The following is a 21,022-nucleotide window of genomic DNA, read 5'->3' as shown; positions in this document are numbered from 1 at the left end:
ATCATGGAGACAACCAACAGATTCAATGTGAAGAATGAGCTGGGAGATGGCCAGCTTTTCCAAGAGTTTGCCAAGGAAAGGAGTGATAGAGATTGGGTGAAAATTAGCTGGGCAGAATGGGTTGGCGTAGGGTTTCTTAAGAAGATGGTGCACAAGGGAGTGCTTCAGGGGGAAAGGGAAGACTCCAGTGGCAAAGGAGTGGTTGCAGAAGTCAGCCAGAGCAGGATCCAGGGAGTCAATGTGCTCCTTGATGGTTTTGGAGGAACAGGGATGAACCTGTTTTGACGAGACTTTCATAGATCGGACTTGTATAGAAACCTTGCCTCGGGAGAACAGGGGAAAGGCAGAGAAGGAGGGAGGAGAGGTGGCCGAAGAAGGGCCAGAGGAAGAGCACATGGACTCCTTTTAAATGTAACTATGGGATGTATTTAGCTATGCTATTGTAATCAATGTGCTTTCCCCAGGTGAACTTCTTTACGAATGGTTATGGTATGTGCCTAGCTTTGCTATTCTATTCATCACCATTTTCACAGATGGAGTTCTTTAGGAAATATTACAGCATGTACTTTGCTATGCTATTTTAATGAACAGGTGGGCTTCTTTTGGAGTGTATTCCAGCATGGAATATTTGGTGAGACATTTCCTACCTGGCTTTTCCCACTGATCTGGAATTCCAAGGGTAATGGCAACTCTTTTAGCGTAATTACTATTGTGCAGTGTATTCAAGTCCTACATTACCATAATAATCTGCTTCGTCTGTGTGCTTGTGCTCGTTGAGTACCTTTCTCTTGTTAGTGGATGCGTCTATGATTTCTGCTGGTGAATTGAGGCATATTCGTTGTTTGCCTTCATTGTTGCCAGTGGTGGCTAGTACGTCCACTCCCTCTACCTGTTATGTGGGTGGATTTGGGTTGGAACCTACAGTGTGGATTTGTGTTCCCCAAGGTTGTGTTCTAATGGTTGCACACATGAATGCATTTTTGTTTTTAAGTGCTTGCTGTTTAGGTGTCAGTAGATTGAGTCCTAACAGGGTAATGCCCTGTTATTTGCATACTGGTATGTGCAAGCCCTTCTTGTTTAAAAGGCTGGGTGTTGTTTCCGAATGCGCTTCTAGGTTGGTTTGTGTGTGTGCCAATGTCCGTTTCTTATCTTGTTATTTTGCTGTATGTGGGGAGATGGATAATGTATTGTTGTGTGTGCTGGGGAAATGAAACCCCTGGTCGTTCATTGTCGTTGATTATGTTAAAATTGATGGTTTATTGGTCAGTACTGGTGGTGTGCTCCCTGCTGTTGTACTGAAGTGGATGTTTCTTCTATTGGTCAATGAATATGTCTGTTGATTGTTCCTGCAGTATTTTCTCTGTACTGAGGCAATATTAACCTAGGTGGCGGGCTGACACTGTTGGTAATGGCCCGCCGCCCAAGATATGGGCCTGAGCAAAGTGAGGGTTTCTTGATGTGGCCGGCGGTGCCATTACCAGCAGCGTTCGGCCGCTGCTGAAGTTATTATCACCAATAGCACCTGTGTAGTTCCCTACACAGGTGTTAATGATGGATTTTTAAAAACAAAAAAATTAACATACTTTACAGAGTTGCCTGGTGCCGCACAGTGCTGGTGTGCTCGAAGACTGTCTTCAATGTTGATAACTGTGACATCGTCAACATTGAAAACGGACTTTGAGGACACCAGTACTGTGCGGTGCTCAGTGGTGGACTGGCCCATAGGGAACTCTGGAGATTTCACGGTGGGCCTCTGCACCCTGGGCCTCTTTTGTGTGGTATTTCCAAATTTTCTCATAGGAAAAGCATTGGGCTTGCTGAAAATGTGTCATATGGGGCCACTTTGAACATTATTTCCAGGGCCTCTTTTGGTCACCAGTAATTATTTCCAGGGCCTCTTTTAGTTCCCAGTCCACCCCTGGCGGTGCTGGGCCGCACTGTAAAAGGTAAGTTTCTTTTTACTTTTTTTAATTATAAAAAAGCCACCATTAGCACTTGTTTAGGAAACTACACGGGTGCTAAGGTGGGGGAAAGAGGGAGCGGGGAAGGGAAGGTGCTGCTGGCTAAACATGGTGCTCGGAAGGCGTGCTGGTACCTTAAAATACAGCTCACGTTCTGAGCATCTTGATTGGGCAGCACCCCATCTCAGGGTGCATACGAGCATGCTCCCTCTCTGCTGGGGGCGGGGGGTCTGTTTTAGTGAGGTTGCTGCGTATGGACTATGTTGTTCCTGGTGAAATTTAAAGTTATGAAAATGAGCACCCTGCTGGCACATTCTTTGCACATTCTTATTACAAGACAACGTTTTGACAGTTCCTCTGCAGACCATAGTTGTTGCGTTTAATATAAGTGAGACAACTTGGTTTAATCATTGGTTCCGTACTCCACAAAGAGCAGGGCGGCGCGGGGGGTGGGGGGGCACCCTCTGTTCTCCCCTGGTCCCCTGTGCGCCCCCCAGCCTCCGGCTGGCACCCTTTCATCTGCCCCCAGCACCAAAAGCTGCCTCTGCTGCTGAACTCCAGTGAAAGTCAGGCATTTCAATTCTTCAGCTCATCCTACCACAGAAAAGCAACACCTCTATTTGGAGAAGCACTTTGAAAAAGATCTCGAGACAAAAGACCGTTAGTAGTGAGAGAAAAGAATGACGCATTTCATAGTCTCGAAGTAGCAAGTTCGTAAGCTCAAGAACCGGAACCGAATTAGCTCTGATCTGCCGCATCGAAGGATTTTATAATTAGACCTGGACATTTGTATGAGTCGTAGCGCGCTTCCAGGCAGAACAAACTACTAAGCATTGGGGCAGCTCGCGGGCTGTGCTGGGCAGATAGCTAAGGGGAAGCAGGCATGTTTTGGAAGCAGGACATCCCTGAGTAGCACTGGGTTGAACCCCGGTCCCTTGCCTTAGAGGCTGTGTTCTGGCATGAAGCGCGATAGAAGACCCCAGCCAGATTAAATTTTGCAGCATGTGCACAAGGTGGCCACGTAGGAGTAACCAGAGGGTGCTAGACTGGTACTACAAACATAATTTCTGGCCCCAGGGCAGGGGACGGCGTGCTGGGATGTTTCTTCGTCTGCGGCCGCATGAGATTCTGGCACCGGCACAGTGAGTTCAGTTGCGTTACTTATCCTAATGTATTTTCAGCTGGGTTTACAAGAAGTCATTCCTTCCTAAACGCACGGAAAATTTATGGAGGCAGAGAACGCTTAGGAAAGTTGAAGATGACAGAGTGTGGTTTTGATTTGCTGCCTTCCATATGTTTGGCTGCCTCCAGCACTGTCAAAAGTGTTTGAACTAATTGTCGACTGAGTTATGTTGTTTATGTTTTTGAAATTCTGCCTTTTTAAGTAAAGTATTCCTAACGCTCACTTTTATGTGGTGGCAAACGTTTGGCATCTGAAGCTGTCTTAACTCAAAGCAGCGGTTTGGCCCTAAAGTTTCAAGCTGGAGCGGCTGAGTCCCACACACCATTCCCCGCAGTAAGAATGGTATCTTTCTCAGAGGCCCTGCTTGGTAACATGCAATGCTTGGGAAGTTCCCCAGGAAGGCAGGCCTTTTATAGTCCACCTGCGGGTCTTTCACGAAACTTCTCTTTGCTGCACAGAGAATTTTCCAGTTTTCTTCTGATAAACGGACGTATCCTGACCCGGAAGTACATATGCGCTGCTGTGTGAGAATGAAAGCGTATTTTACCTGAAGCAGCTCCACATTTCCTGACTGGGTCTTTGCCCTATTGGCGTGACCTTGAGTTGATGTTAGTCATTTAAATTACCTATTTGAGAGTCAGCCACTTAAAGGGTTCCTCTGGAATATAGAATCATACCATCTACCGTCGCTGCATATCCCCAGTGTCCACCATCAATGGGGCGACCCTGTTGCTACCCCTGTGACAGCCATGACTTCAGTCCACTTGTCTGGCTGTCTCCAGCATTCTCACTATCACAATCTCTGATCGCCTCTTTCCCCCCTTTGCGGTATTCCTCAGAATACCCTCCAACTCACTGCTTCTGATTGCGCAATCTCAATGTCACTTTGCCTAATAGGATCGTTGTCTCTGTCCTCCTCTGTTTCCTCGTCGCACCTTGAAACACTTGTCTGTAGGCCATATCATATCCATTAGACCCCTCCTTAGATTTCTTCTCATCCTGCTCCGCATCACTGCCTAGTCCACACTCTGAACTCAGATTCTACCATCACTGTGATCCTACCAAAGCTCATTCACTGCTTTTATTTCACCATGTCCTAAACGACCAACACTTCTTCCTTCAAAGTGTCCATATTCACCCCCCCATTCCCATCATTGCATACATGGGCTGCTACATCAATGCACTTTGTGACTCTTCAGTTCATGTTACATGGACAAGATTCAACCTAGCAATGACTACAATGACCAGGAACCTTTTGTGCATAGATTCCTTCACACACACAAGCAGCCGGCTTTCAGGAATTGTCATGTTAATAGTTCCATGAAACCAGGAGCGTAACTACCATTGGTTCAAGTATAGGGTGACCAGACGTCCCGGTTTTCTCGGGACAGTTTGGGGAAATCACCTTCCGTCCCGGGGTACCGGGCGTTTTTTTCATTTTAGAAACCCCGTCCGGGGTTTGAATGGTTGGGTGACTGCGGCAATTAAAATCGTAATTATCACAATGCTTACAGAATGTGGAAGTCTCAAACCCCCAACCTTTCAGGTACAAGTCACAACAGTTACTGAAATCGTTGTACAGCAAGCCATGTAATATCAATCAGAGCTAACGCTTGGTTTGAATTAACATGCCAAGATTCTCAGACAAAACTGTACACATGAGATCATATACATTTTATAGATAGCAGAAGTGCTTGAAATAGGGTTGGGTGGTGATTGTGGGGGTGTGTTGGGGAGGGGTGGTAATTGGTGAGCTGCAATATGATAGTCCCTCTTTTATGTTGTTGGTCATCCCGGTTTTTCGTTTTGGAAATCTGGTCACCCTATCCAAGTAATGCAGGCAAACTAGGGACTGCACTGGAACCATGGGGTGTGGCGTTCAGTTCCAGTCAACCATCAAATAATCATGCCATGGTCACCCAGTAAATGCTTGTGGCACTCACCAAGCAGATACTCATGACACTGCAAATGTATTACTCCGAATTCCTCTGCAGCATCCTGTGCTTGTCTCAGAACATTCAGCCCAAAGCAAATAGGAGGTACGACACCTGGTACTTCTAGCATTTTAATGGTATTATTGCTGCTATGTTTGTTCTTAATTTAGAGACTTAGATTGAGCAGCACTGCAGCTATCCTCCTAGAGGAGACATTACCAGGTCCTGCCAACACGAGTTTGATTTCAATTTCACAGTCATAACAACATAGCAGCAGGAATTGGTTGCCAAACTCCATAAAAACCTCTCTAGTAATCTCAGGAACATATCTAGCTTTATGAAATCACTTGTTGTAAGTTGTAAGTAAAATTATGTATTCCATTTTGTTTGACAAAAAATGACAGAAGGTGCGGACCAAAATGGCTGCATGATCGATGCCTCCGGTGTCAGCCTTCCTCCCCATGTTGGGCCTTGGCAGTGGATGGATCGATCAGTGGCGAGTAAATCATCCCCGAAATCTGGACAGCTACCTGGTTGGTTAGGATCCGGGATGCTGCTGCCAGGCTCAGCCTGAGACCGCAGCACAAGGTTTGGAGAGGAGTCACGGGTGCATGTGAAGAGGCATCTGCAGGCACCGCTAGAGGCAACCACCGGCCGCTGCACCCCCCGGGTTGACAGAGGTGGCCACTGTGGGGACCACAGTGGCAGTGTGGGAGGGGCCCTGGGGTGTGTGTCTGGATGGCATGGACCCAGCCAGTATGGAAAAAAGCATGGAGGCCTTGGAGAGAGTCCGGAGGCAGGAGAGCCTGTTGCCAGCCCTGGATGAACAGAGATCCAGGAAAGAAGAGGATGTGTAAAGTGTGAAGAGTGCAACGAAGGAGCGAAATTTTGAATATTTTGCACAAAATGAAGACTCTCCAGTCAGATATTCAGGCCTCTGCCCGAAACTGAGAGGCAGGGTTGACAAGATTGAGGAGCAGTTGGAAGGGCTTGAGAACAACCAACTGTCAGGTGACCTACTGGAGGTGAAGATGGATGCGAGATTGGTGGATCTGGAATCCAGGGAGACAGACTTGGAGCTCGAGCTGGATGACCTGGAGAACAGGGAATGCCAAAATAACCTCAGGGTCATTGATCTGAAAGTGACAGAGGTGGGAACACACTGGCAGGTGTGGAAAGGAAGTTGATGGACATTGTCAATCTACTCTTCAAGGACGAATGAGGGAAGGGGATCAGTATTGAAAGAGATCACAGAGGTGGTGGTGGCACCATGGAGCCAAGAACTGTGGTGGTGAAATGCACGAGCTACAAGCAGACATCAGAAGTACCGCTGTGGGCCAGGAATCTGGGAGAGGTGCAATGTGAGGGGTCCATGGTCAAAATGTATCAGGACCTGTCGGGACTGATGCTGGTCAAAAGGAGAGGGTGTAAGCAGCTCACGTCATGGCTTACTGCGAAAGGAATGAGGTACAGATGGGGATTTCCTTTTCAATTTATTTTGGAATTTCATGGAGAAGACTACTGAATAACTAATACAGCAGAGGTGGACCCGGAATTTCAGGCGGTGACAGCCAATGATACGGGGGAGAGCGCTGACAGGGAGCAGAGCACCAATTAGTGATAGGGGGGAGGGCACTTCCCTGGGACAGAGGAAGAAGATACCTGGAGCCCGTTCATTTCAGAGGATGAATACGCCTCTGCCAATGCACTGGAGTGGTCTGCAACCTACGAAAAGGACATTGGAGGGCTCAGAAGGGGCTCCATTAATGGCCACGGGGGTTGGGAGAGGGACTGGGGGTATAGCTGTCGACATTGAATTGTAGGGAGAATTGAGAGTACTGCTCAGGGGGGATTGAGTGGTGTGGCAAGGGGAGGTTCCTTTTGCGGCCCATGTTGACGCGGGTCTCTTGTTAGTTTGCTAATGCATTTGGGGAATTCTGTGTTGGAGCTATGTTGAGTGGTTGGAAGGGGAGAGGGAAGAGTGGAGGGAAATACCTTGGTATGATTGGAAATCATCAAAAACAATTGGGTGGCATCATGGGGCTGGAGGAGTGCAGGTGATCTAGGAGTCGGCGAAAAGTCTAATGCCACTAGATGCTGGATAGCGTGAGGGGGAAAACAATGGGGCGTTAAAGGTGGAAACACTCAATGTTAAGGGATTTAATTCCCCTACGAAAAGGTCCTTGCTGGGCAGAGATTTTGAGTGGAATAACTTGGATGTCTTTTTCCTACAATAAACTAGACTGAAGAGAGTGAAGAAAAGGAGGATTCTGGGAAAAGGATAGGCCTGTAATTCTGGGCTTCTGCACTTCAATAGAGGGGGGCTGTGGATATGCTGATGAGGAGATCACTACGGCTCAAAGTTTTAAGGATGATTAAGAAATGTGAGGGGAGACTTCTGTTGATGGTAGGAAGGCTGAATCGGCTGAGGATCACCCTCGGATCCAGGGCCAGTATGCATTTGCTGACACAGCTATGCAGGAGATAATAGGGGCAGCAAAATGCCTTTTCTGATATGGGGAATTGAATTTGGCTGCGGATAACTCCCAAGACAAGAGCTCCACGGGCACACGCTTAGGTGGGGAGGCAGGTGGCCCAGGCCGATGCCTTTGGGGGCTCTGAGACAAATATTCCCTCCTAGACGTGTGGAGATCCACGCACGCATTGATAGGAAATAGCTTGCTTCTTTTATTCAATACAGTACAATACTCACTCTAAGGTGGCCTTATGGAGAAAGAAAAAAAAAAGGGGTATTGGGCTGTGATATGAGAGAAGTGGTCTGGCTGGGTCACAAGATGGTGTTGTCAGACATGGACGTGGGGAGGGGGTATAGAGCTAAAAGTTGGAGGTGCAATGAATATTTGTTGAAAGAACAGTTTTTTCAAAAGAGTTGCAACTGGTGATTGCCTTCTATGTTAAGTATAATTATGAGCACAGTGTTAAAATCAGCATTGTATGGGAGGCAGCTAAAGCGACCATAATGGATTTGCTGATAAAGGAGTATTCCAGAAGGAAAAGAGAGATGGGCTTCGTAGAGCGGAGGTTGTGGAGTGAGTTGGAAAGTCAGGCGGGGAGGGAGACCATGGGAAAGGATGGAGAGAGGGACATGGTGGAAGTTATTCAATAGAAGACAAGAGAAATTAGAGAGTTGGCGCTAAGCAAGGTTTTTCGCAAGCTTCGGTTCTTAAAACAAATAAATTATGAAAAGAGGATAAGGCGGGTGAGTTGTTGGCAATGAAATTAGGGGATTAGAGAATGGAGAAGAGAGTGAGCGTGCTTAGAAAGAGGCAGGGCACTCTAGTGGACTCACCGGTAGGGGAGTGTTTATCGGAGTACTACCAACGATTATATAGAGAGGATGGGACTGTCACACTGGAGGAAAGAGAGGCTTACCTGAGGGCGACGACCTTCCCAAGGCTAGGCCTGGGAATATCGGAGTTGATGGATGGCTTGATGATGGGGGTGGAGGTACTTGATGCTATGAAGGGGATGCAATCGGGAAAACAGGATGGTGGACATGCCACTGCCATTTAGACATGCACTAATTAACCTGATGCATAAGAAGGATGGGGACCCTGAGGAAAGTGGAACATACAGGCCGATATTTTTATTGAACGTGGATGCAAAAATCTTTGTGAAGATCCTGGCCACAAGAATACATCTGAATCTATTGAGATTTATCATGGGAATCAGGTGGGGTTTTTAGGAGGGAGGCAAGGAGCGGAAAGTCATTTGATCAGGTGGGATGGCATTTCTTGTTCACGGTATTAAGGCAGGTGGGTCTGGGTCCATGCATTAGGAGAGCAAATTAATCACTTTATGACATTCCGCTAGCAGAGGTGATTGTGAATGGGAGAAAGTTGGTGCGGTTTGGATTGGAGCGGGGGACCAGGCAGGGATGCCCACTATTACCTATGCTGTTCGTTTTGGCCCTTGAACCTCTCACAAGGCAGATACAAATGAACCCAGAAATAAGGAGCATTTGGATAGGGGATCAGGAATTTACATTGCAGATGTTTGCAGATGACTTGTTGCTGCACCTAGAGGAGCCCCTTCAGACGATCCGAAAGGCTCTAAGAGAGATAAAGTCTTATGGCCAGCTAGCAGGCCACAAAATAAACAAGGGAAAAGCAATCCTTTTTCTGTTCACACGGACAGGAGATGATTTAGTTAAGGATCTCGAACAACTTGCCTTGGAAATTTTCAGAACTAAATCCAGTTACTTGGAGGTCCACATAAAAAGATGGGTATAAGATCTATATGAAGCGAACTTCCCCCCATTGCTGAGGAAAATATATGTGTATCTATGGGCTTAGTCATAAAGAGGAATGTTCTGTCCAGGATTTTGTTCTTATTTCAAATGGTGATAAGGTTATCCAATGGCACCTTCACGGAACTTAAAGGGGAGATTCTTTGTTTCTTATGCCAGGGGAAGAAACTGTTGATTGGGTATTGAATGCTAATCCACTTGAAGGAGAAGGGTGAGGTGGGTCTTCCCAACATGGAAAGTTATTACAGGGCAGCACAGTTGCGGGTATTGATCGTGCACCTGAGAAGCAGTGCGTATAGCTAGAGAACTTACTCCAGGCACTGGCCATAGTGAAGGAATGGATTTGAGCCCCGGTATAGGTTCTGCCGAGAGAGTGCAGGAACATCCTCTCTTGGGATGCCTCTGGGCATTGTGGAGGAAGGGAAAGGCTACAAAGCAGCTTTCCATGTGGCCTTCCCACTTGAGCCATCTCTGGGCCCCCCAATTCAGTATGACATTGTGAAGCCTCTGCGTTTCCAAACCTGGTTCAAAGCAGACCTGGAGAGGGGGTCAGCTGTGGAAATGGGATATGTTTTAAGATATCCAACAGTTGGAAGAAGACCTGGGAGATGGTAGGCTTTCTGTTTTCCATACCTAATCCTTAAAGGGTTGTTGATTTTGCCGAAATAGAAACAAGACTTGCAAAGATACCTTACTCCATTTGAGAAGTTACTGGACTCGTGGACCTGCTCGAAGGGGCTTTTATCGCAACTGTACCAGGAAACTGTTAGGACAATGGGAGGCTTCTAGGAGTCTCTACAGCAAAAATGGGAGAGGGACCTGAAGAGTGACATATTCAATGATGAATGGTTCTCTCCTTCTAAGATTGCCCCCAGAAGCTCAATTGCTAGTCAGTATAAACTCTGCAGGGTCAAACTACTCTATAGGTGGCAATACGATCCCTGGAGACTGTCGAAAATGTTCCCTCTTAAAGTCCACTCAGTTGGAGGGGCTGTAGCGAGCTTGCCTCCTATTGACATATGTGGTGGGAATGCAGAAAGGTACAAGCATACTGGAAAGAGGTGCTGGGTTGGATCAAGGACTTGCAGGGAGTGGACAGGGGCTTGAACCCCGGTGTTGGTCCTGTTTGGGCTGCAAAGTAAAGAGGAGGTTAGGAGTAGAGCCCCAGGCATGGGGTATTTCTTACTACTAGTCTAGAGCGTGTCTGGCATCCCACTGGAAGATGGCCGCTTTGCCATCTAAGGAAGAGTGGGCTAGCGAAGGAAGGCACATTTTGAGAAATGGAAAACCTGACGCCCTTGCTACATGATAGTGCTGATAATCTTAAACGAGCGTGGAGTCCTTTTTGGGGAGAAATACTCGATCCAACACCCTTGTTTTCAAAGACTGTGTCTGATGCTTTGATGAATGGGTGTGACAGTTCCAGAGGAAGTCCTGTCGAGGGAGCCAGAGGGCGAGGGGGTGGTTAACGATTATTGAAATAAATGTTATTGTTGGTGATGGATGTAAAGAAGAAGTGTATTGTTGACTTTATTGTAACATGTCAATAAAATATATTACACCAAAAAAAGCCTTATTGTATAACTTAACTTGTATTCTCTGCTGCTTCCTGCATGGCCTTACAACTATTTTTTTGTCAGCAGGAATGAGCTAAAAAAAACAAAAAATCCATCAGCTTTTGAAACTGAGACACCATTATCCATTCATTGTGCCTGTTCTCATCTGGTACTTTCCAGTAAACATGTTCAGTAACGCATTACGTGGATTCTAACTGCGTATCCCAATATAAAATGTATTGTTTTAGGTCGATTTAATTTCTTTATGAATTGTCAGAAATGTAGGACTATCCTCCTCCCTCCCTTACATGAGTTATTTGTTTTTGTATTATTCAAATCGCGCTTCTTTGCCACTTTCTCAACACTGATGCCTGGAACAGGTTTCAAGTTTGTCATGTTCAGTAAGAGCCACACTTATTTCATCTGTTACATTGTGAATGTGTGATTACATGTTGTTTTGTTCCTATAGTCTATAGCGGAACACATTTTTATTGTCTGGCTAAATAATGTGTGTACAATTATTGCGGGAATTAATGTTTGCAATGTTTACATTTTATTGATGATTGTTGAAGTCTTTACAATAAAAACCTTTTGCTGTAACCTATTCATTAATCAATTAACCTAGCCTATTAATCAATTAATTAATTGATGTGCGTGCATATTCATTCTTCACACCAAATCAATCCAGGTCAGGACAGGGTTTCAATCAAAGATGTGTTTGTTCAAACGAGTTAGTGAAAGATGGGTCTGCACATTAAAAAGTAGGATCAGGACCATTGCGAGGCTAAACTGGCGTGCAAAGAGAAAACCAGGAAACGGCCTTCCCTTGCCAGACCCCAGCCTACGGGCAGACCATCCCCGTCGCAATCAGGACCACTCCCCTACTCCTGAAGTTCAGGATGGACCCCAAGTGCCTGCTATTTAGGGAATATTTAGGGGTCACTTAGGACCTGCTCCTCCTAAGTACATACCACCATATGTAGCACGATATAGCCAAGCTAAAACAGTCTGTAACCTCACCCCTTCACTAACCTCATAGTCAAGCTGCTGTAGCCCGTAACCGCACCCCTTCACTAACCTCTCATTCAAGCTGCTATAGCCTGTAACCTCACACCTTCACTAGCCTCATAGCCAAGCTACTATAGGCTTTAACCTCATCCCTTCATTGACCTCATAGCCAGGCCACAACAGACTGTAACCTCACCTCTTCACTAACCTAATATCCAAGCTACTATAGCATGCAACCTCACCCTTCACGAACCTCTGTTAATCCGAAATGACTTGTACTGTTTCCCATTGTTTACTAGCTAGGTTTATAAACCCAAATAAATGTTGAAAATACAAATACAGGATGTTCAGACATAAAAACCATAAGTGCTTGGATAGTTCCATCAATCCTTCATCATAACTGGGGTGTGAAAACTATTGGCAACACTTGATCACCCGCCCTTTTGAGTGGGATATCTATGGGTTGTTGAGATCCAAATCACCTGTCAATCCAGGACTGAGTGACTTCTCTGTTCACACCGTTACGATACAGGAGTATACAGTGTGGTGCATGGGAGCCTCCAGCAGCAGCTCTCTTAATGTACCCCCCAACATTGAGGAAGGCCCCCTCTCACACTCAGCCAATTTCTTGCAAGAGAACCTGGTCACCTAGCCTCCATTAGCAGAGCACTGATCTCTGATATCGCCCTGCGTGTGATTCCATACCGCAACCTCCCCACCATCTGTGCCCTCTTCTGGACTGTCACAAGTGAAATTCCCAAACCACATATTTCCACCTATGCCCGGCACCTTTAAGACATATATAAACTCATATGTCAAGACAAACACTACCGTTTATAACTAAAATCTGGCACTGAGCTCACACTGAATCCGATGGTTGTCTCCATGATCATCAGTATGGATTCAGAATTGCCAGAAGCATGGAAACTGCTCTCCTGAACATCCGTGAAGACCTACTCTCCAACCTTGACTCCAATACCCCCTGTGTCCTCATCTTACTTGATCTCTCTTCTGCCTTCGACATGGTCAACCGTGCCATCCTATTCGACCATCTCCGTGATAACCTGGGTATCACCGGTCAGGCCCTGGCGTGGCTGACTTCTTTTCTATCCGATTGACCCTCTCAGGTTCAATTCGGGTCCTTCCTCTCCTCCATCTCTATCTCTACCTGTCGTGTTCCCCAGGGGTCTAACCTCTCTCCCTGACTGTTCGACCAATACCTGCCACTTCTTGCCCACCGCATTGCTGCGCTCTGTTCCAACCTCCAGTGCTATGCAGATGACTCACAGCTCATTTTCTTCCTCTCTCATCTCTGACTGTCTGGCCGTCATCCAGGAGTGGTGTGCCACCAATGATATCTGCCTTAATGCCAGTAAGACAGAGATTCTCCTCATCGGTACACCCACACCCTCCTTTCCTGCCACTCTCTGGCCGGCCTCTCTTGGCCCTCTCCCTGCTCCCACCGGTGAGGCAAAAACCTCAGGGTCATCTTCGACTCCACACTCTCCTTCTCTCCTCACATCTCTGATGTCTCTAAGAAGTCACACTACCAGCTGCACCTCCTCAGAGGTATTCTTCTTTTCCTCTCCTTCCCCCAGAAGCTCACTGTCTCCAGAGCTCTGTTTCTCTCTAGGCTGGACTATTGCAACAGCCTCTTTCTAAATCTGCCTGCTTCTACTCTCCGCCCTCTGTAACTCATACAGAACTGGACTGCAAGACTTGTCCTAGGCCTCAAACCCAGGGATCGTATCTCTCCAGGACTGAAATCTCTGCACTGGCACTCAGTGGCTGCAAGGATTAAGTTCAAAACCCTCTGCAATGTCCACAAGGCCTTCTGGGGCATGGGGCCTGAATACTTTCAACTCTCCCTTCCTAAATATCTTCCTTCACAAGCTCTTCGCTCATCCACCTCCAACTCCCTGAGGGTCAGTCGCTTCAACATGCAACAAGTTGGTGGTAGATCGCTTTCTTCAGCTGGGGCCTCCCTCTGGAACAGCCTCCCTGATCCCCTGAAACTTGAGGAGAACCATCTCTGGTTCCGGAAGCACCTCAAAACCTTTCTCTTTGCTTCTGCTTTTTCTCCTCTTCTCCCCTGCTGATTTCCTGACTGATACTGAAACTGCACTGGTTTACCTGACCACCCTCTGGCCTCGGGCCCAGTGCCCCTCCGCCGCCAGTCGGACTCCTGCACTGCCCTCCTGGCAACCCTCGCACTTGGGACTGTTCTCTGTATCCCTACAGTCCCACTACCAGCACTTGACACGTGATGCCTGCACTTACCCTCTACCCTTACACTTGACACTTGCTGACTATACTTTACCTTTGCACTTTGTTATTTATGCTTCCCATGTACTGCATTGTCCCCGCCTCTTTCCCCCTGCACTTTTCCCCTTTCCCACTTCCGATGCACTTGCGCGATCTGAATGACACCTGGCCTAGTAAGATCGATGTCTGTCTTCCCTGTTCCCCCTCCCTTGCCTCGTCGCGCCTTGAAACACTTGTGTATGCGTGTATTGGCATGTTATAAATGCCACATCATATATCATATCATAAAGAAAAGGCATGTCAACAGGAAAAGACATTGACATGGATTTGGGACACGGTGTGCTATGCTATGTTAGAAACTCTTATGCAATGCATCTTTTCACACAAATTGTGGCCAGGTACGCTAATAAATAATAACTAGTCAGATAATATTCTGGCTAAAAAAGAGATCGGTAAGTTACTAAGAGAAGTCCATGTTAGTTTTCTAAAAATTATGTACCTGGATATTGAAAACCTGCTTTGAATAATTCTAGGTGTTGTCTGCATTTTGTAATAGGAGAAGGGCTATGGGTCATGCCCACCTGATCAGTACCTAACCTCACTTTCTAAGCACCATAGTGTGGCACGTGTCCTGTATGGTGGGCAAATACTCCACATGAAATGTGCTCTGTGCAAGCAACTCCCCCTCAATTAGCAAGGCATTATTGATTCATAATGATATATTGTGTTAATATATGACATCCTCTCAAGTCCATTGAGACATGGAAGTGAAAGCAAAAATCCTTTATTATTGGTTTTCGCTCCTTGCTTCTTGTACCGAGCTGGAAAGGGTGTACCGTATATTACAACTCCAGGCGATCTAAATCTTTCTCTAAGTTGGCATTCTAAACTGGGCACAGCCCTATGAGCAGACATTCTTACCCTGAGGCCCGGCTTCTCCTGTCAGCTCCATCTCATCTCAAATTTAGCAGGACTCACACTGTGTGGCAAATGAATTGTCTGCAGAAAAGGACCATGTCCTAGTACAGTGTAAAATGTCGACCATTTAACCCTCATATCCAAATCTTTAAGCTGTCCGAATTAGTATATGTGTTCCATTGTGATAACTCTTTCATGTAAAGGTGAGTGTTGTGAAAATGTAAATGAGCACCAAGCCCAGATTGTATTATGCACTTAGTGATTCATCGGTGTTTTTGTTCCCTTCCCCTTTACCCCCCACCTTTACCCCTACTTCAAGGTGTCTGTATTTTGTCACTGGTGCTGCTGCTGTCAGCTAAGGATAAATCGGCTTGAGCAAAGTGGGACCAAGCAATGTGTTAGAGGAGGGGAGATGGAGAGACTAAGGTGCTGGGAGTCTGCAGAAAACATCCCGCCCCATATGGAACCCTGATAAGAACTGCCACTTCACACTACTGCTCTGAGAGGCTCTTTTACATTCAATTCAATGCAATGACACGTTAGTGGCATGACTTGCCCCTGAGAAAGGATGTACCTTCACATTTTAGTGACCTCTCTTAGCATTCCAAGTTATCAGATCACTGCCAAAGTTGTAACATTATAAACTAAAGAACATCCCACCACCTAAACACAACACGTACTGCTTGTCACGGACTAGGAGGCGGAAGCCTGTGTCTTTTAGAACAGACCCATGTGTGCATGGACACGTGGGTCTGGAGTGCATATTTAAAGAGATACGTCTCTAAATAAAGTTTTCCTCGAAGAAAGAACCTGTGGTTCCTTGTGTCGTGTGTGTGCTTATTTCCATACATTGCATATATTCTTTGAGTTAACAACTGGCGACGAAGGGTTTGCTGACCTCCGTGTGTTTGACCTGCACTTGCCTGGGTACTCTGCTGGGGGGGGGGGGGGTCCTGCACGGCTGTTTGCCGCTACCACGGCCGCACTGCAGTGATGGGAGAGGTGCTGGCTGCCTAGCTAGGTGGGGATTTCGGCAGCGAGATAGCTGAGAGCAGGAGCTGTGGAGCGGCGAAGTGGCAAGCGGATTGCTTGTTTGCCCATGATGAAGGGGAGAGCACGAGGACGGAAGCATGGCAAGATGGTGAAAAGTAAAAGCATGTTGGTTCCTTTTGTACTATTGGGACTAGGACTAGGAGCAGGGAGGTGAAACTCTGGTGTGGTGCTCTGCTGTTTGTGTCTGGAGCGGAAAGGCGAAGCCTGCAGCAGGTGGAGGTGGAGCTGCCCAAGTAGCCTGGTGTGATTGGACGTGGATTTCTGGTGAAAGGTACCGTGACTGTGACTGTATTTGTACCTTGTGCAACCCCGTGAGTGGCAAAATGAGTGTGGATACAGGGGCATGACAGGATTTGGTAGCCTACATGGCTAGGGTGGCTTTTCTTTGCAAACCACTCCCATTTTCTTTGATTCCCCAGGATGACAAGGGCACTAGATGGCTGGTATGGGTGGAGGACTTTCAAGGATTTATTAGAGCACCAGATGAAGAGGCATCACCGGCCTTACTTGACACTTTTGTTAATCTTGCTGTAACCGAGATTAAGGATTTGAGTAAGACTATTCCTTTGGGTGAAAGGGACACAAATGTGACACTGATTGATGCATTGAGTAAGAAACTTGTTATCCAGCCCAATGAGGATTATGAAAGATATGTGTTTAATCAGTGTACCCAGCAAGCACAAGAAACTATTTGTGAGTTTGGCACCAGACTTCAGCACACACTGATACACTGCCAGTTTTCTCAATTTTCCGATGATGAAGTTATAAGGTTATGTGTCATCAAGGGGTGTGTTATATCGGCTTTTAGGAAGCAACTGTTGAGAAAGCCAATTTCCAGTGATTAAGTTATTGAAATTGTGGGTATTTATAAGAGAGTGGATGTCCAGGAAGTAACTATGGAGGGCAGGGTGATCGTGATATGATGACTGCGGTGCAGACGCGTGATGAGAGGGGTTGGATGTGATTTGTGTAACGGTCTGCATATCGGCAGTCAAATTCCCAAAGATTATGTTATCAGTGTGGTTTGGCTTTTCCACATGCTGGCGTGTGCCTGGCCATTGCACAATTGTGTTCTGATTGTGGCCATGAGGGACATTTGCAGGCTGTTTGTCAAAATGGAAGGTATGGTTCTGTGTCTAGGGCCACATCAGCAGATAATTGGAGGCAAAAATGTCAGGTGTCAGGGCGTCCATCCTCTTCTTCTTAAAGTTCATATTCTTCGTTTCAAGGCCCGAGGTGGATGCAACAGAGGGATGCTTTTGGTCCCCGCAACTATGTCAGAGCCGTTGATCAAGTCTCGGAGGGATAGGATTATGACGTAGTTCATGATCTGGAATACAATCGCAGGTTGGATCCGCAGGGATTTCCTGGGACGTATGACAATGCCCAATTGTATGAGGTTCAATCTACTGGGGAGCGGGATTATCCTGATGAGTGTGTGAACTTGGTACAGAATGGTTGGGAGGTGGAGGAGGCCCCAAGGGTGTTGATTGAACTAGGGGAGTTTACCCATGTGTTCTTGATAGATACAGGGGCAACTGTTAATGTTCTGGGGGAACAGGACTTCATGTTGATGGTTATGGGTCTAAAGTTGACCATGTCTATGGCTAAACATTTTCAGTGGGGGACTGTACAACCTTTGCAGTCTTTGGGCCAAGTTCACCGGAGGTTGCTGTATAGGAACAAATCAACGGATGCCATTTTACATGTTATTAGGGGAGATGCTTCCTTAGTTATGCTACAGCTAACCTATTGGGACTGACAGATATTCATTATCAAGAGGGTGATGTGGTGCACTCAATGGAAAGACCAACGGAGAAAGTTAAGTCCCTTAGAATGATAACTTCAAGGACACCTGCTGGGCCATTGTCTAAAAAGTCTGTTCAAGCTAGGATTCCAGTGTTGTTTGAGGGGTTGGGCAGACTCAAAGGGATGGTAGTCAAATTGCATATTGATGAGGCGGTCCGACCCATTCCTCGACATCCCCAGGCCGTGGGGATGTTGAGGAATGACAACTCTGGATATCCCAGTTGGTAAGAGTCCCAAAGGATGGTGGAAAGATCCGGCTATGTATTGACATGCAGATTGCAAATACTGCTATCCAGAGAGAGCGACATCCTGGGCCTAGCATTGAGGATACGATTGTGCAACTCAACCGTGCTACTGTATTTTCAAAACTTGACTTGAATCAGGGTTATCATTAGTTGGAATTACATCCTGAGTCTAAGGCTGTTACAACATTTTTAACTCATGATGGCCTGTTTCGGTATCGGAGATTGAATTTTGGCATTTCTTCATCAGCCGAGGTTTTCCAAGAAGCCATTCGCCAAGTAATTCTGTCTATAAAATCTACTTTGAATTACAGCAATGATATCTTGGTAAATGAGTCATCTCAAGCAGAACATGACCAAACCTTGGTGGCCACATGTGAGGTGTTGAGAAAAGCTGGCTTGACTCTTAATGCAGCTAAGTGTAACATCAGTAAGCGGAAATTGAGGATTTTTGGCCATATATTCTGTATGTCTCCTGACCCTGAGAAAGTTAGCACTATTGTGGAGTTAGCACCTCCTCTGCAAGTGGCTGATGTATGAACGTTTTTGGATATGGCAGGTTATTGTGCTAGGTATTTGCTGAATTATGCCCCTCAGACGGAGCCGTTGAGGTGGTTGTTGCAGAAAGACTGGAGGTTCGAATGGACTGAAGAATGTCATGCTGCATTTGAAGGAACAAAGGAGGCACTGGCAGAGGCCAAGAAGTTGCTGTATTTCAACCCTGAGTGGCATACAGAGATTATTGTTGATGCCAGTCCTGTGAGGCTGTGGGCCATCCTGGTTCAGGTGGAAATCAAAGATATGTCCCTCCATGTGTATCCTAGGCATATTGTAGCGTATGCCAGTCAGGCTTTGCCTCGTACTGAGATGGCATATTCCCATGCTGAGAAGGAGAGTCTTGCTGCAATATGGGCATTTGAGCACTTTCCCGGTTTTGTTATTGGAAAGTGTTTCACGTTGGTGACAGACCATCAGGATTTTCTTTCTTTGTTTGGAAATCCTTGTACTAAAATGCCACATAGGATCAAAAGGTGGGGGAATCGCCTGCAAGAGTATAATTATACTATCATACATAAGCCTGGAGGTGGCCAAAATCTGGCTGATTACATCTCGTGGCGTCCCAGAGGGGATCCTATGACGAGTTTGGGTGATCGAGAGTACCTCAATTATGTTGTGGTCAATGCGTTACCACCTGCTCTTACTCTGGAGAGGGTGTCATGTGACCCTAGGAAGGACCCCTCAATGGTTTTGTCTGTTCAGCTTACAAATCAGAATCAGTGGAAAGATTACCAGAGACATAGTGAAAATCATCCCGGAGTCTGTATGGAGGAGATGGAGCAGCTGGCGTAGTTGTACATGGAGTGAGCAGTAATGGACAATGTGATCCTGCTAAGGGGGTACCGCCTAGTGATTCCTTCCACCCTCAGCCAAATGGTTATTCAAATGGTGCACAAAGGTCAGAGGGGTGCTGCAAATATAAAAAAAACAGTTAAGGAGACATGTGTGGCTTCCTCATATGGACCAGATGATGGAAGAGCTAGTGGAGAAATATTTACCTTTCCAGTGCACGTCTAGGGTGGATCCACCACTACCATTGCAACATACTCAGATTCCAGAAAGACCTTGGGAACAAGTGGCAGTGGATTCTTTTGGTCCTCTGAGCACTGGCGGGTACTTACGTGTCTTTATTGATGAGTTTTCACAGTTTCCTTTAATAAAAAAGGTGGTGACAGCATCTTTTCCCCAAGATTTCGGCTCTGTTTGATGAGGTGCTTAGTGAATGGGGTATATCCAGCATTATTAAATTGGATAATCAGCCTCCTTATAATAGACAATAGGCTCATGGGGTTCAGACATCAGAAAGTGACTCTGAGGTGGCCTCAGGTAAATGGGTTGGCTGAGCGATTAATGTCCTCTATTAAAAAAAACATCCAGAGGGCATCAATTGAACGTTACTCTTATCATCAAGCCCTTTGTAGTATGTTGCAGTATTACCAGAATACTCCTCATGAGGCCATTGGGAAAACTCCTGCTGAAATTTTGGTGGCCTATTAAGTTAATACCCGCCCGATTACGCTGCCTGATTATCGGGAGGTGCGTGATGATGAGATCAAGGAAAGAGATGCTGAGCAGAAGTGGCGGAATAAGGAAGTCAGAGATCACAGACGAGGAGTGTGATCTAAAGATCTGGAAGTGGGGGATGAGGTGTTGGTGAAGCAACACGGTTGGAGCAAGATCGATTCTCCATACGCCCCTCACCCTCTCAGCATCATAGCAGTAAAAGGGTGTATGATAACAGCAGAAAAAGACTTTCAGGCGGTCACTAGGAATGCGTCTTACTTTAAACCTCTGCTTAAAAGTGAAGAAGAAATTGAACTAGGGGTGGACTATGAAGAGAGGCAAATCTACGGAGACAAGTGTTGATGCCTGAAAGAAGTGAGGGTGGTGGTCGACCCCAGAGGACCACAGCGATCACTAGAAGAATGTTGAGTCACTCTTTGAGTTTTGAGAGGGGGTGATGTCATGGGCTGGTAGTAGGAAGCCTGTGCCATTTAGAACAGACCCACGTATGCATGGGCACGTGGGTCTGGAGTGCATATTTTAAAGTTTTCCTCGATGAAAGAGGCTGCAGTTCCTTGTGTGTCCTTATTTCCATACATTCCATACATTCTTTGAGTTAACACTACTAAAGTGCAGTCCTTCCTTTGTGTTAGTAGTCAAGGTAAAATTGTAGTCCTACATTTACGTTAGTGGACTGGCTCTGCACATAGAGCTTTAGCTCCCTCTTGCAGCCACACCTTTCCAAAAGTCAGTGAGGCTCCT

At 46.4% G+C, this 21,022-nt stretch overlaps 1 long non-coding RNA gene across 1 annotated transcript in view; it reads left to right on the top strand.

The window, feature by feature from the left end:
• LOC138579544 (uncharacterized) overlaps positions 1-15,815 on the top strand; it is a 174,503-nt gene extending 158,688 nt beyond the window's left edge. Inside the window, exon 3 of the long non-coding RNA XR_011304056.1 lies at positions 15,415-15,815. This is a non-coding gene — a long non-coding RNA (uncharacterized lncRNA). The remainder of the gene's footprint in view (positions 1-15,414) is intronic.
• Positions 15,816-21,022: the final 5,207 nt, after the last annotated feature.

Source organism: Ambystoma mexicanum, chromosome 3p (assembly GCF_040938575.1).
Source record: "Ambystoma mexicanum isolate Mex_15411 chromosome 3p, UKY_AmexF1_1, whole genome shotgun sequence".
Lineage (NCBI taxonomy): Eukaryota > Metazoa > Chordata > Amphibia > Caudata > Ambystomatidae > Ambystoma > Ambystoma mexicanum.
Note: the sequence above shows the minus strand (reverse complement) of the source record. Positions and strands in the feature narration are given on the sequence as shown.